General features: G+C 43.9%; 1 non-coding gene across 1 annotated transcript; it reads right to left on the bottom strand.

Moving 5' to 3' along the window:
• Nucleotides 1–8,861: 8,861 nt before the first annotated feature.
• LOC119625464 (U6 spliceosomal RNA) lies at nt 8,862–8,969 on the bottom strand. Its single transcript, XR_005241659.2, has one exon. It is a non-coding gene; the product is annotated as a U6 spliceosomal RNA (small nuclear RNA).
• Between the last annotated feature and the right edge of the window lie 4,677 nt (nt 8,970–13,646).

The following is a 13,646-nucleotide window of genomic DNA, read 5'->3' as shown; positions in this document are numbered from 1 at the left end:
TCTTTATTTTTTTATTTATTTGAGATGGAGGGTCTCCCTATGGCACCCAGGCTGGTCTCAAACTCCTGGGCTCAAGCGTCCCCACTTGGCCTCCGAAAGTGCTAGGATTGTAGGCGTGGGCCCCTGCACTCAGCCTCAGAATCTTCAACACAGCACTCCAGGGAGCCACTATTCACATATCTGAGCCGGCACACAAGTTAGGCAACCATCTCTGTTCAACTAGTAGAGACGGGGTTTCACCATGTTGGCCAGGCTGGTCTTGAACTCCTGTCCTCAAGTGATCCGCCCACCTCGGCCTCCCAAAGTGCTGGGATTACAAGCGTGAGCCACCACGCCTGGCTGTATTTTACCATTTTATAGGTGAGTATTTGAAATAAAATCAATAGCCCTGAAAACCAAGATTTTATTTACTTTCCAAATGTTATATTCTTCCTTTTATATTATTTTACTTTCTCTGATTTGCATATAAATTATGACAAAGATAGTGAAAGGCATTATATAAGTATGTTGACTTTTAAAATGGCAGAATCCATTATGTCATACAAGTCTGCCAGTTCAAAGGTATTTATATTTTATGTGACTTTGTCCTCCTAACAACTATCAACAAAAATTGAATGTCCATTAGTATGGAAAAATCCCTTTGAAATGTCTTTGCAAAACACTTTTTATGGGCCAGGCATGGTGGCTTACGCCTGTAATCCCAACACTTTGGGAGGCTGAGGCTGGACGATGACCTGAGGTCAGGAGTTCGAGACCACCCTGGCCAACATGGTGAAACCCCATCTCTACTAAAAATACAGAAATTAGCTGGCATGGTGGCGTGTGCCTGTAATCCCAGCTACTCGGGAGGCTGACACAGGAGAATCACTTAAACCCAGGAGGTAGAGGTTTCAGTGAGCCAAGACCATGCAACTGCACTTTTTATGTATCTTTGTGATCATTATTAGTTCCTATTCAAGAAAGGTTAATGTGTATTGGTTTTCCCCTATTTAAGAAAGCTTTAAATTTTGTTTTATCTAATTAATTTTAACACTGGGGTTGGTTGGGAATTTTTTTAGATTCTCATCTCTTTTTTCAGATATATATGAAACTGAGGTGAAGAAATGGACAAAAGCAGGTAGTAGAGAGGTCAAGCTGCTTTTTTCTTAAACCATTAAACATCTATATTTTTCCTTCCGGTGTCCTACCTCCCAGCTTTTGATGATCAGAGGCTGGTATGACAGATTACCTTAATTTGTATCTAGCTGTTGCTAAGTTATCGCCATGGTATCAGGACACTGAGGCAAATATAGATGGCTAAAAACAAATGTGTGGCAAGAAAAAATCGTCCCTAGTCCCCTCACCTCTACTGTCATCCGGATGAGTAGGAACATTAAATCTGTGTCATAGTTGCTTCACAGCCACAGCAAAAACAACAACAACAACAACAAATGCTTGAAAACCCAATTATTGCATCCTATAAAAATATAATGATTTCTGCAAATTTTATATTTGTCATTTACAAAAGTCGTCACCAGCCTTTGTGCCCATACCTTATAATGATTGAAACAGCCTGCATAGTAACATTTATTGAATTTTTGCCCTCCAGCAATATAAAATACCAGCAAAAATACTGCCCTATTAATGATAATTTTTATGTTCATGCAGTCAAAATGAATGGCATCTTTTTGTTCTAGCTCAATAAAGTTCTTCAAATAGTTTTCAAAATTTCAAATTCTGGTATATGATTTCAGCAAAATGACATAGTATGAGCTTTCTCTTTTCAAAGTGGTATAAATATAAACTGCACTTACCAATTTTATATCTTAGTCCTATGACTTCCTTTGCCTCTCCACATATATACAGAGGGAAATTATTTAATCCAAACTGCTCAATTTTCTTTTTCCTTTTTTTTTTTTTTTAATTGAGACGGAGTCTCCCTCTGTCGCCCAGGCTGGAGTGCAGTGGCACAATCTCGGCTCACTGCAGCCTCCACCTCCCGGGTTCAAGCAATTCTCCTGCCACAGCCTCCCTAGTAGCTGGGACTACAGGCGCATGCCCCCACGCCCGACTAAGTTTTATATTTTTAGTAGAGACGGGGTTTCACCATGTTGGTCAGGATGGTCTTGATCTCCTGACCTTGTGATCCACCCGCCTCAACCTCCCAAAGTTCAATTTTCTTAAAAGTGACCACCAACACCATCAACATATGTTTATAAACTAGATGTATCACTTGTTTACCCAAATTGTAGCATAAATGTCTGTTTTTAGAAAGCTTTTCCATAAGTCTTTCTATATGATTGAATTCTTAAGCAAGGCTATGATTAGGAAATAAACCACTTTCCCCTTTAGCTAGTTCTAATGAAAGCTTTCCAAATTAAACACTGTGTTTGAACACTTCTTCCATTCATAGCCTGTGCTCATCAAAAAGTGCTTTCCATTTCTGGTATGTCAACTGTACTATTTATAACCTGGTTAACAAAGCCAACTAAAGGCAGTAAAAGGTGTGTATTTCATATGCAAATTCCTAGCAATAATTTCTACAGTTACATATAGTTGCTTGCTCCATTATGTTCAACATCAGCATTATAAAACTGAGTACAGGAAGGAGAAAATAATACTAAAATTATATTTTTGTATTCCTTAATGGCTTTTTATTAAATACATTAGAAAGATAAAGCATACAAAATGAAAGTAGCCCTGGTTTATAATGGACGTTTTTGCAAAATGACTGATGACCTGTTACAGTAGCTGTGCAGAGGAAGAAAATCACTGTGTGACATAGGCTTTTTCTATTTTGTCTTCAAATTTGTGTTTCCTTAACAATCCTCTTTGCTGCTTTATCTTACCAGATTGTGATTCCCCTGACTTAGAAACCATCAACAGAAAAATAAGAGGCCAGGCGCAGTGGCTCACGCCTATAATCCCAGCACTTCAGGAGGCCAAGGCGGGCAGATCACTAGGTCAGGAGATCGAGACCATCCTGGCTAACACAGTGAAACTCCATCTCTACTAAAAATACAAACAAAAATTAGCTGGGCATGGTGGCATGTGCCTGTAGCCCCAACTACGTGGGAGGCTGTAGGCGGAGGTTGTAGTGAGCCGAGATCACGCCACTGCACTCCAGCCTGCGTGACAGAGTGAGACTCTTGTCTAAAAAAACAAAACAAACAAACAAAAAACAGAAAAAGAAGTAAGAGACCAGGAAAAGTTCATGCCTTCTTTTCATTGATATTTATTAAGTGTTACTACTATGTGCATAGCACTGCCTTGGATACAAAGGTAAACCATACAATGAGATTATTCGTATCTTTCCCACTATACTGTGGGCTTCTTGGGATCGGATTCTCTTTGAAAACAGTGGAAGATAACCAACAGAATAAACAGATCTGGGTTCAAATCCTAGCTTCTTGGCTGGGCGTGGTGGCTCACGAGTGTAATCCCAGCACTTTGAGAGGTAGGTAGATCCCTTGAGGCCAGGATTTTGAGACCAGCCTGGCCAACATGGTAAAACCCCGTCTCTACAAAAAATACAGAAATTAGCTGGGCGTGATGGCGTGCACCTGTAGTTCCAGCTACTTGGGAGGCTGAAGCACAAGAATCACTTGAGCCTGGGAGATGGAGGTTGCAGTAAGCAGAGATCCAGCCACTGCACTCTAGCCTGGGCAACAGAGCGAGACTCTATCTCAAAAAAAAAACAAAACAAAAAAACCCTCAAATCCTAGCTTAGCTTTCAGGTGTGATGAGGCAAATTCTCCAAGTTTCTTCTTCCTTTCTTGTGGAATTGGACAGTTGTGCTTACTAGTAAAGAATAGCTGCTAACTGCCTGAAGGCACCAATCACTGTGTGTATCACAGAGGGTGCCATTTGATAAATGCTGTTAAAGGAAATGTGTTTTTATAAAAATGAAGCAAGCAAGTAAACTATTTTACTTGCTTGTAAATAGTAAAGGAACTCTGGTTTGCAAACTCTAGTCAGAAGAATACAGGTTATAAAATAGGTCTAGAGACTTCTTTGAACATAGAAGACAGGGCCAGGCGCGGTGGCTTATGCCTGTAATCCCAGCACTTTGGCACGCCGAGGTGGGTGGATCACCTGAGGTTGGGAGTTGGAGACCAGCCTGGCCAACATGGAGAAACCCCATCTCTACTAAAAATACAAAACTAGCCAAGCATGGTGGCACATGCCTGTAATCCCAGCTACTCGGGAGGCTGAGGCAGAAGAATCGCTTGAACGCAGGAGGCAAAGGTTGCAGTGAGCCAAGATCGCGCCATTGCACTCCAGCCTGGGCAACAAGAGCGAAACTCTGCCTCAAAAAAAAAAAAAAAAGTGAGGCTGTATTAGAACAGTATTTGCACAATATGGTCTATGAACCATTTGTATCAAAATCAAGGGCTTGCATTAGAATAAGGGCTGTATCCAGACCTGCTGAACCAGAGTCTCTGAAAGTGGGGTCCAGGAATCTACATTTTTCCGAATTTTCAGGTAATTCTCACACACACACCCTGTTTTAGATCCACTGGAGTCGATGATACATTTTGACATCTAATTCCTGGTGTGGGCCGGGTGCAGTGGCTCATGCCTGTAATCCCAGCACTTTGGGAGGCATCACTTGAGGTCAGGAGTTCAAGACCAGACTGGCCAATGTGGTAAAACCCCATCTCTACTAAAAATACAAAAAATTAGCCAGGCATGGTGGCACATGTCAGTAGTCCCAGTTACTTGGGACTGAGGCAGGAGAATCACTTGAACCTGGGAGGCGGAGGTTGCAGTGAACTGAGATCGTGCCACTGCACTCCAACTTTGGTGACAGAGCAAGACTCCATCTCAAAAAAAAAAAAAAGATAATAATTCCTGGAGTGATGCAGTAGACACACATGAACTTTGAAGTAAGATAGGTTCCAGGCATACTGGAATGTTTAACATTTAAGCCAGCAACAAAAAGCAACAATCCAATGCAAAGAAGAAAGGGGAAAAGAAAAATGTGTAGTGCTATGGTTTGGATATGGTGTGTCCCTACCAAAACTCATGTTGAAATTTGATTCCCAGCTGGGCACAGTGGCTCACGCCTGTAATCCCAGCACTTTGGGATGCCAAGGCGGGTGAATTGCCTGAGGTCAGGAGATCGAGACCAGCCTGGCCAACATAGTGAAACCCCATCTCTACTAAAAATGCAAAAAAATTAGCTGGGCATGGTGGTGAGTGCCTGTAATCCCAGCTACTCGGGAGGCTGAGCCAGGAGAATCGCTTGAACCCGGGAGGCAAAGGTTGCAGTGGGCTGAGATCAGGCCATTGCACTCCAGCCTGGGCAACAAGAGCAAGACTCCGTCTCAAAAAAAAAAAAAAGAAAGAAATTTGATTCCCAATGTGGCAGTGTTGGGAGGTGGGGCCTAGTGGGAAGTGTTTGGGTCATGGGGGTGGATTTCTCGTGAATGGATTAATGCTCTCCCACGAGCTCATTCTCACACTTGCAGGAATGAGTTAGTTTTCCAGAGAGTGGGTTGTTAAGAGTCTAACTTCCTTGGTTTCTCTCCCTTGCTTTGTCTCTTGCCTTGTGATTTCTTTGCACACTCCCATTCCCCTTCCTCTTTCCACCATGAGTGGAAGCAGCCTGAGGCCTTCACCAGATGCAGCTACCCAATCGTGAACCTTCCGGCCACCAGAATCCTGAGCCAAATAAACCTCTTTATAAATTACTCAGCCTTATTCTGTTACAGCAACACAAAACAGACCAAGACCTGTAGTAAATGACAAATATAGAATAAAAAAGGGCAGAAATAAGTACTTATAATGAATTATAATAAATAAAAAATTAATTAAATTCACCAGTTAGAAAACAGACTCTCAGACTGGATTAAACAGATCCAATAATAGGATTATCTCAAAGAGAAATTTAAATCCGAAAGACAGGCCAGGTGCAGTGGCTCATGCCTGTAATCCTAGCACTTTGGGAGGCCGAGGCAGGTAGATCACTTGAGTCCAGGAATTCGAGACTGGAAACATGCAAAACTTCGTCTCTACAAAAGAATGCAAAACTTAGCCAGCCATGGTGGTGCCTGCCTGTAGTTCCAGCTACTTGGGAGGCTGAGGTCGAAGGATTGCTTGATCCTGGGAGGCAGAGGTTGCAGTGAGCTGAGATTGCGCCACTGCACTCCAGCCTGGGCAACAGAGTGGGACCCTGTCTCAAAATAAATAAGTAAATAAATAAAGACAAAAACAGAAAAATTGAGGTGGGCATGGTCACTTACAATTGTAATTCCAATTTATCAATTTCTGAAAAGTATATGTTAAAATCTTTTAACCTGATATATCTATTCCTGCAATTTTTTTCAGTTGCTTCTTGCTCTATCATTCATCAGCATGTAACACCCTTCTTTTCCCTTATTATATATTTTTTCTCTTATATTCCATATTGCCAAATACTAAGAATCTTCCTCAATTCTTTTTTTTTTTTTTTTTCTTGAGACAGGGTCTTGCTATGTCACCCAGGCTGGAGTGCAGTGGCGCAATCTCAGCTCGCTGCAACCTCCACCTCCAGGTTCAAGAGATTCTCATGCCTCAGTAACTCGAGTAGCTGGAATTACAGTCACGCGCCACCACACTTGGCTAATTTTTGTATTTTTAGTAGAAACAGGGTTTTTCCATATTGGCCAGGCTGGTCTCAAACTCTTGGCCTCATGTGATCCTCCCTTCAGCCTCCCAATGTGCTGGGATTGCAGGTATGAGCCGCCGCACCCGGCCTCTTCCCCCTTTCTTTTGGGTCACTTTTTTTTATTATTACTATTTGAGATGGAGTCTCACTCTGGTGACGTGCACCTGTAGTCCCAGCTACTTGGGAAGCTGTCTAGCCTGGGCGACAGAGTGAGACTCTGTCTCGAAAAAAAGAAACTCTGTAAGCGTGAAGCCATCTAAAATGTTCAGTGAAACATTCAAGGAGTAGCCACAGAATGGTGCGTGTTTGACATACAGTACCTGTTTTAGACGGGTGAATGGGGCGGGGATGGCAGCAAGAGGGAGAGTGTGTCTGGGTGATCCATGAGCACAATCGTCACTGCAAAGGTTACTAATAATGGCAACACATACAGTGCTTGTGACGTGAAGCACTATTCTCAGTGCAAGAACAGTGCACAACAGTGCAAGACAGGCACAATTCTTTTCATCCCTGTATTGCTAATTTTCAGAGGAATGAAAAGCAAAATGAGATTTATTGGAAACTGAAAATAATTCCTACTCACCAAGCCATCTCCTACCTGAAAAAACATTACATACAGTGTGATATTGATAGAAAACAAATAATAAGTCACCTTGAAGGGTCCAGGAACTAATTTTACCAGAGGTAATTTGTTTTTTCTTTTTCTTTTTCTTTTTCTTTTTTCTTTTTGTGGAGAATAGGGTCTTACTATATTGCCCAGGCAAGTCTGGAACTCCCGGGCTCAAGCTATCCTCCTGGCTCTGCCTCCCTAAGAGCTGGGATTACAGGTGTGAGCCACCATGCCCAGCTACCAGTGGTAAATTGTACTAACTCCTTCCACTGTATTTCTTGAGACAGAGTCTCAGTCTGTCACCCAGGCTGGAGTGCAGTGGTGTGATCTCAGCTCACTACAACCTCTGTCTCCCAAGTTCGAGAAATTCTCCTGCCTCAGCCTCCTGAGTAGCTGGGACTACAGGCGTGTGCCACCATGCCCAGCTAAATTTTTTTTTTTTTAATGTATTTTTGGTAGAGACAGGGTTTCACCATGTTGGCCAGGCTGGTCTCAAACTCCTGACCTCAAGTGATCCACCCTCCTTGCCCTCCCAAAGTGCTGGGATTACAGGCCTGAATGACCACGCCCACCCTAGTTCACTTTTTTCTAGTACCTTTTTCCATCTTTGCCTGTTTTTTTTGTTTGTTTGTTTTTGTTTTTGTTTTTGTTTTGAGACAGGGTATGAGTCTGTCTCCCAAGCTGGAGTGCAGTGAGTGGTGTGATCACAGCTCACTGCAGCCTCGACCTCCCAGGCTCAAGCAATCCTCCCACCTCAGCCTCCCGAGTAGCTGGTACTACAGGCACACACCACCACACCCAGCTAATTTTTGTAAGTTTTTGTAGAGACGAGGTTTCCACATGTTGCCCAGGCTGATCTCAAATTCCTGGGCTAAACCAATCTTCCCACCTCAGCCTCCTGAAGTGCTAGGATTACACATGTGAGCCACCATGCCCAGCCTTCATTTTTACTTTGTCTCTTTTGGGTTTTTTTGAGACAGGGTCTTACTCTATTGCTCAGGCTAAAGTGCCATGGCATGATCATAGCTCACTAAGCCTTGACCTCTTGGACTCAAGCAACCCTCACACCTCAGCCTCCTGAGTAGCTGGGACTACAGGCACACATGCCCATGCCCAACTAATTTGTGTAATTTTGGTAGAGATGGGGTCTCACTTTATTGTCCAGGCAGGTCTTGAACTCCTGGGCTCACGTGGTCCTCCAGTCTCAGCCTCCCAAAGTGCTGGTATTACAGGTGTGAGCCACCGTGCCCAGCCTGAAAATTTCAGTAATGTAATAAACTCCGCTGAGTGCAGTGGCTCAGGCCTGTAATACCAACACTTTGGGAGGCCGAGCAGTGTGGATCATTTGGGGTCAGGAGTTTGAGACCAGCCTGGCCAACATGGTGAAACCCCATCTCTACTAAAAATAGAAAAAAAAAATTAGCCAGGCAGTAGTGGCGCATGTCTGTAATCCCAGCTACTCGGGAGGCTGAGGTAGGAGAATTGCTTGAGCCTGGGAGGTGGAGGTTGCAATGAGCCAAGATTGCACCACTGCACTCCAGCCTGGGTGACAGAGTAAGACCCTGTCTCAAAAAATAAATAAACTCAAGCTATGAGGGGTGTGTGTGTATTGGTTTTCTTAATTTTTTTTTTTTTTGCCAAGTTAAATAAAAGTGTCATCCTTGTGCAGGGGCCATGCTAATCTCTGCATCATTCCAGTTTTAGTATATGTGCGGCCAAAGCAAGCACTCTCTGTGTGTGTATATATATTATATATAATATATGTGTATAATTAGCACAAAATAATTAGCACAATGTCTAATTTAATGTTCTTTGGCCTTTAGTTTACTAAGAGAGTACTTTCATCAATTATTGGTTATAAATTAATACAGTAAATCCTATTGTAATTGTAATTATAACTGAGATCCAAATAAATCAGTCATATGAAGTGGAAGGTTACAATTTCTTGCTGGGTTAACAACAAAATGACCATTGTGGGTCAGTCTAGCTAGCTATGAGGAATTTGGGAGTTAACCGCCCTATCTAAATTCATGCCAGGCCAGACACAGCAGCTCAGGCTTGTAATCTCAGCACTTTGGGAGACTGAGGCGGGTGGCTCGCTTGAGCCCAGGAGTCTGAGACCAGCCTGGGCAGCATAGCAATACCTTGTCTCTAACAAAAAAATTTTAAATAAATTCATGCCAGACTCAGTTGTGATCTGATGCCACCTGGTGGTGGTGGTCGGCCCCAAGTTAAATATTATTGGGGACAATATTTTGTTTGTTTGTTTGTTTGTTTGTTTTAGGAGACGTAATTTCACTCTTGTTACTCAACCTGGAGTGCAATGGCGTGATCTCAGCTCACTGCAACCTCCGCCTCCCATGTTCAAGCGATTCTCCTGCCTCAGCCTCCTGAATAGCTGGGTTTACAGGCATGCACCATCTGTATTTTTTTTTAGTAGAGACGGGGTTTCTCCCATGTTGGTCAGCCTCGTCTCAAACTCCCGACCTCAGGTGATCCACCCGCCTCGGCCTCCCAAAGTGCTGGGATTATAGGCATGAGCCACCACGCCCGACTAAAAATCCTGTTTTCTTTTTTTGTTGTTGTTTTTGAATCAGAGTTTTGCTCTGTCACCAGGCTGGAGTGCAGTGGCACGATCTCAGCTCACTGCAACCTCCGCCTACCCAGTTCAAGCGATTCTTCAGTCTCAGCCTCCAGAGTAGCTAGGACTACAGGCACGCACCACCATGCCCAGGTCTTTTTATATTTTTAGTAGAGACAGGTAGAAACTCCTGACCTTGTGATCCTCTCTCCTCAGCCTCCCAAAGTGTTGGGATTACAGGCGTAAGCCACCGTGCCCGGGCTACTGGGGACAATTCTGAATGCCAAAGCTGCAGGATAACATTAGCGATTCGGGAAATGTCCCAGTTAGTTGGCCAGATTCAGCTGGGAGAATAATTAGGATGAGATTTACCCCTCACCTCTTCTCTCTCTGAAACAAGTTCACATGCCTTTTCCCACCTTTATGGCCTTGGCCTCCGCTCTAAGACCTCCCTCTACCCGCCCTGTTTAGGGGCTAGGCAGGGAATGGGAGCCAGTTGTCAATTCTGCATCACATCTAAAATTATATTTTTGGCCAGGCACAGTGGCTCATGCCTGTAATCCTAGCACTTTGGGAGGCCGAGGCGGGGCAGATCACCTGAGGTTAGGAGTTCGAGACCAGCCTGGCCAACATGGTGAAACCCTGTCTCTACTAAAAATACAAAAATTAGCCAGGCATGGTGGTGGGCACCTGTAGTCCCAGCTACTGGGGAGGCTGAGGCAGGAGAATCACTTGAACCCAGGAGGTGGAGGTTGCAGGGAGCCGAGATTGCACCACTGCACTCCAGCCTGGCGACAGAGCGAGACTCCATCTCAAAAGAAAAAAAAACAAATTTTATTTTTGGCCGGATACAGTAGCTCATGCCTGTAATCCCAGCACTTTGAAAGGCCAAGGCAGGGGTATCACTTGAACCTAGGAGTTCAAGACCAGCCTGGGCAACACAGTGAGACTCTGTCTCTACAAAAAATCAAAAAAATTAGCCAGGCATGGTGGTGTGTGCCTATAGTCCCAGCTACTCTGGAGGCCGAGGTGGGAGTATCACTTGAGCCCAGGAGGTTGAAGCTGCAGTGAGCCATGATCACGCCACCATACTCGAGCCTGGGTGACAGAGCAAGACACTGTCTCAAAAATAAATAAATAAAATAAAATCATATTTTTGATGAGGGCATTATCATGGGGTTTTATGTGCTTATCAAGGATCTCTTGAATGCTGACAATATAGTAGCACTGTATTTTTTATTTTAGAGCTTTTGTATATTCCAAGTGTTTTGGTTGGCTATAAAAAGCCATTATTGGGTCGAGCACAGTGGCCAACAATTTGAGAGGCTGAGGCAGGTGGATCACTTGAGGGCAGGGGTTCGAGACCAGCCTGGCCAACATGGTGAAACCCCCGTCTCTACTAAAAATACAAAAATTAGCTGGGCATGGTGGCACACTCCTGTAGTCCCAGCTACTCAGGAGGCTGAGGCAGGAGAATCACTTAAACCCAGGAGATAGAGGTTGCAATGAGCCAAGATTACACCACTGCACTCCAGCCAGGGCGACAGAGCAAGACCCTGTCTCAAAAAAAAAAAAGAAAAGCCACTGTTAGGCTAAGACTAATTGAAATTCAAACAGAAAAAAAAAAAAGGGAAAACATGCAAAGGTGAGAAATCCATCCAGAGGCTATTAGCCCTATTGCATCATGACCATGAAATTTTATTTATTTATTTATTTATTTATTTTGAGACGGAATCTCGCTCTGTCACCCAGGCTGGAATACAGTGGTGTGATCTCGGCTCACTGCCAGCTCCGCCTCCCAGGTTCACGCAATTCTCCTGCCTCAGCCTCCGGAATAGCTGGGACTACAGCTACCTGCCAACATGCCTGGCTAATTTTTTATATTTTTTAGTAGAGACGGGATTTCACTGTTTTAGACAGGATGGTCTCAATCTCCTGACCTCATGATCCACCTACCTTGGCCTCCCAAAGTGCTGGGATTACAGGCGTGAGCCACCGCCCTCAGCAATGCCATGAAATTTTAAATTAACAGTTGCCTCTTGTGGATGATCTCTTGTTACCCAGCAGGATCAGAATTCTTCATTTGTTTTATTCCTTGTTAAATTCCTTGCTGTGTTAAGGCAGTTTCTCCTTTGCTTACACAAACATGTGGCCCTGCTCTAGTATCATTAGGCATTCCCCCCCAACAGCTAAAAACCGGGCTTCTTGGAAGCCATATGGGGGTATAAGACTGTAGAGGGCAGTGGTCAGTTACTGGTTACATTTCTCTGTTTCTGTCCCTATCCCTCTTCCTGGCATCTTCCCAATTCCAGGTTACCACTGTGTCACTGAGTCCGAGATAAGCAGTCTGAGAGACGAGCACCTGCAGAGAGCAGCAGAGCTCCAGTTCTTGGATCAGGGTCTTCTTCGTTTGTGGCTGCCAGTGGTCACATGTGTAGTTGATGAAATAGCCAAGCACCAGGCTGATTGCCAAGTTTCAGAAGATGTGTGGCTCAGACTGGAGGAAGGCCTCAATCTGTTCACCACCTGTCTCCCTGGCCTTACCTGTTACTTCTGCCCTCCCTCTAACTTCAGTGCTCTCTGTTTTCCACTCAGAAGGGCTATTTATAGGTTTCCAAATATGGCCTGCAGTTTCCTGCCTCAGCTGCTGCCCGCAATTTTCCCTGCCCAGAGTGCCCTTCGCCCAGCCTTCGTGGGTCAGAATCCTGCTCAGCCCCTCCTCCATGGAATCTTCCTGATCTCTTCGAGCTCCGTGCTCCCCCCACTGTGGGCCTCTTCCTTCTGCTTTACATCACAGTTTCCGTGTTCATGATTGATTCCTCGGTGAGACGATGGCTCTATGAGGACAGGGACCTTGCTTATCCGTTTCTTAGTCCCCAAAGGACTCAAGGCTTTCAATCAGAGGTGCTCAATACATGTTTGTTTGTTTGTTTGAGACCAAGTTTCACTGTGTCGCCAGGCTGGAGTGCAGGGACACAATCTTGGCTCACTGCAACCTGTTCCTCCCAGGTTCAAGCAATTCTCCTGCCTCAGCCTCCCGAGTAGTTGGGACTACAGGCACACGCCACCATGCCCAGCTAATTTTTGTATTTTTAGTAGAGACAGGGTTTCACCATGTTGGCCAGGATGGTCTCGATCTCTTAACCTCGTGATCTGCCCGCCTCGGCTTCCCAAAGTGCTGGGATTACAGGCATGAGCCACTGCGCCTGGCCCCGTGTTTTTTTCTTTCATTATTATTTTGTTGATTTTGTAGCTACAATGACTAAACATTTTTAATTTTGGAAGCTTTTTGCACATTAAAGCTACCCGAGCCTCTTCCAAAGAGGTCTCATCTTCTCCTGCCAGCTGCATGAATTCTCTGCCCTATATTTAGGTACTAAGTGGTCTTGCTCACCTCTCTCTACTGCTGATATGAGCCGAATTCCATCACTGCAAAAATTATCTGAGAACATAGGCATTGGGAAAGCACATTCACTTATTCCAGCCTACAGTAGAGAACCCTTTGATACCTGAAGTAATTTACTTACTTATCTAATGTCAAGGCCTAATAAATGCAGCTTCCATCAGTATAACATTTATTTACTGAAGCTAGGATCATAATATCCCCAGAAGAATTTGCAAGCTATAGATGCTGTACATTTTATGTGTCTTAATTGTTTTAATATTAAATGTTATTAAATCATTGGCTATCAATTTGGATGTAATATATTTTGTTATATATGTCATTTGAAAACTTCGTTATCTCCACAAAGATAATTCAAGAAATACCAAATGTTTGAGTCTTAGAGCATCAAAACATATGTGCCACGTCTGTCCCAATATTC

The sequence above is a fragment of the Chlorocebus sabaeus genome, chromosome 13 (assembly GCF_047675955.1).
Source record: "Chlorocebus sabaeus isolate Y175 chromosome 13, mChlSab1.0.hap1, whole genome shotgun sequence".
NCBI classification, from domain to species: domain Eukaryota; kingdom Metazoa; phylum Chordata; class Mammalia; order Primates; family Cercopithecidae; genus Chlorocebus; species Chlorocebus sabaeus.
The sequence above is the reverse complement of the archived record's forward strand: the minus strand, read 5'-3'. Positions and strand labels throughout refer to the sequence as shown.